Raw genomic sequence first — 2974 nt, 5'->3', positions numbered from 1 at the left:
AGGGTGCTTGAGTTGAAGGACCAATAGATGGAGTTCAACCACTCAGAGAAAAGAAAATGTATGAAAGGCAATGGAAAATAGAAGGGATATAATAGTTGTGCAAAAAGTATTGATGGGCAATCAAGTAGCAATTTCTCCACAACTAGATATGGGACTTGCTTCAAGAAGTTGTAAGATACTTTTCTCGGGGTCTACAAGCAAATACTAGAGGAATACTTACCAAGTTAATTAACCGAAAATTTGTTTATATAGTTAAGATTTGAAGGCCACTGAATTTTTCTTTCACCTCTCAAATTCCAAGACATTTTTAAATGAGTCCCAATTTACAGTTGCATATCTCCTGGTCAAGTAAATGTTATTTTGCATTATAATTATGAGAAGATGAAAGTACTGTTACTTGATAATTTGCTATTGTTTATTTTTGTTCCTTTGTATAGTGACCAGGTAAGTCAAAAGACAATAAACCAAAAAAAAAATATCTTTTTCAACTCCAGGGAGATGAATCATGAATAACATAAGCATGGATCAGGAAAGAGAATTTAGGCAAAAGGTAGCATCTACATGGCAAAGGTTTATTTTTTTGAGTATGTTGACTTTTTAAAAAATCATGCAAATCTGACCCCAAATAAATACAAAATGCATTCCAACATCAAACAAAAGCATTTTTAAAAATCATAAGCCCCTTTTGCTCCGAACTGTAGCGAGTGACTGTGCAGGCGGCAATGAATTCTCGGCTTTTGGCCCTGTCTAGCTGGCTTTCTCCTCCTAACTCCAGCTCCTTCTCCCACAGCAACCATGACGGAACAGGCCATCTCCTTCTCCAAGGACTTCTTGGCTGGCGGCATTGCCGCTGCCATCTCCTAGACCACGGTGCATCAAGAGAATCAAGCTGCTGTGGTGCAGCATGCAAGTAAACAAATTGCTGCAGATAAGCAGTACAAAGGCATTATGGACTGTATAGTCCGAATTCCAAAGGAAAAAGGGATGCTTTCTTTATGGCAGGGCAACTTAGCAAATGTCATCAGATATTTCTCCACCCAGGCCCTTAACTTTGCCCTTAAGGATAAGTATAAGCAAGTGTTTTGGGAGGAGTGGACAAGCACACACAATTTTGGAGGTATTTTGCTGGCAATCTTGCCTCTGGTGGTGCAGCTGGAGCCACTTCTCTCTGCTTTGTCTATTCCTTGGATTTTTCAAGAACCCGCTTGGTAGCCGATGTTGGGAAGTCTGGCACTGAAAGAGAATTCAAAGGCCTGGGAGACTGCCTTGTGAAAATCACCAAATCTGATGGAATTCGTGACTTGTATCAAGGTTTTAATGTCTCAGTTCAGGGTATCATTATTTATAGAGCAGCCTACTTTGGAATCTATGATACAGCAAAAGGTATGCTCCCAGATCCAAAGAACACTCACATTGTGGTAAGCTGGATGATTTCACAGACAGTGACTGCTGTAGCAGGTGTGGTCTCCTATCGTTTTGATACCATAAGGTGGCAAATGATGATGCAGTCCGACCGCAAAGGAGCTGATATCATCTACACTGGTACAATTGACTTCTGGAGGAAAATTGCTAAACATGGGGGTGGTAAAGCTTTCTTCAAGGGTGCTTGGTCCAGTGTTCTGAAAGGCATGGGTGGAGCTTTCGTGCTTGTCCTGTATGATGAATTGAAGAAAGTAATCTAAGAACATCCTAACTAAAAATGGAACCAGTAAATATAGATCATGTAGAATAATTAACCATATTTAGCATTTTTGGACCATTGACCTTCAAGAAATTCCTGTTGTCTTTTTATTCAGGCCAGATCATATTTGTAGAAGAGCTAAGAACAGCTCTTAGAAAAAGGGACTCATTTATTGTGATCCATTATTCACACAGTGGAACTGATGATGATTATGCATATTGATTCTATTGGTTTTGGGGAAAATAACAGTTCCTGTGGGTCCAAGAAAGCAGATCAACTTAGACCATCTAGTTTAAATGCTCTTTTGTAGGACCATAAATTTGTGTTTAAGTATTTACTTAAAAAAATCATGTCTCCCATTTGTACTTAAGCACTATATATACTATTTTGCACAGCTGACTATTTGGCAGTTATGATGATCTGTGTTGGGCATTCTGCTGTAAAACAATAAATACAAAGAAGACTCTTAAAAAAAACATAAGCTAATTTGTATTAGTAGTGATATTACTGGAAAATTTGAGTGCCTAAATGTTTCGTGGTCCAAGTAAGCATTAAAGAATTCGCTTAAAAGATCAACTCTGACCCAGATTTATTACTCCAGTTAAAAGACATAAGGGAAAGAAAGAACAGCAGCAGCAACAGAAGCAGTAGTAGCCACTGTAAGAGCATAAAGAAATGTATGCTTGAGAAGTGACATGAGGGAATCATCCACAAGAGCAGATTGGCCTCCAAAGGGAGATGAGTCGATGAGTCGTTAGGGAATAAGCAGTCAAAAATGTCTTAGAAGCATGAGGGATCATTTGGGGAATTACTCCCTGAAGAAAAGGCTACCTTCAACTGAGTAGAGAGTGAACTTTTAAAGGGTGGGGAAGATGAGGTAAATATATATATATATATATATATATATATACATATATATATATATATATATGTATATATATATATATGTATTGAAGGGGGGTAGTAACTCAAAAATAACTTAGGCTAGGACAGGGGCCTATTATTTGTTGCTAGGGTCTTGTCTTGTGCTTGGGGCAGGAATTTGTCTAGTCTTTTCCAGGGAACAAGGTACTTCATTAAAGTTCATTAACATCATCAGTGACACTGGGCCATGGGTGCTATGGAAGATAACATATAAGGAAGGAGCACTTAGAAATCTTGGAATTCAAAAATACAGGATCAAGTTGTAGTTATATATTTAATATCTTCATGGCTATATATTAGCCTCCTAATCTTTCATTCTGTGTCACTGAAATAGGCTATTTCATAAGATTGTTTGGAAGAAATATGCTA

At 37.9% G+C, this 2974-nt stretch overlaps 1 pseudogene; it reads left to right on the top strand.

Moving 5' to 3' along the window:
• Positions 1–381: 381 nt before the first annotated feature.
• LOC141505775 (ADP/ATP translocase 3-like) lies at positions 382–1682 on the top strand (annotated as a pseudogene).
• Positions 1683–2974: the final 1292 nt, after the last annotated feature.

This window comes from Macrotis lagotis, chromosome 1 (genome assembly GCF_037893015.1).
Source record: "Macrotis lagotis isolate mMagLag1 chromosome 1, bilby.v1.9.chrom.fasta, whole genome shotgun sequence".
Lineage (NCBI taxonomy): Eukaryota > Metazoa > Chordata > Mammalia > Peramelemorphia > Peramelidae > Macrotis > Macrotis lagotis.
The sequence above is the reverse complement of the archived record's forward strand: the minus strand, read 5'-3'. Positions and strand labels throughout refer to the sequence as shown.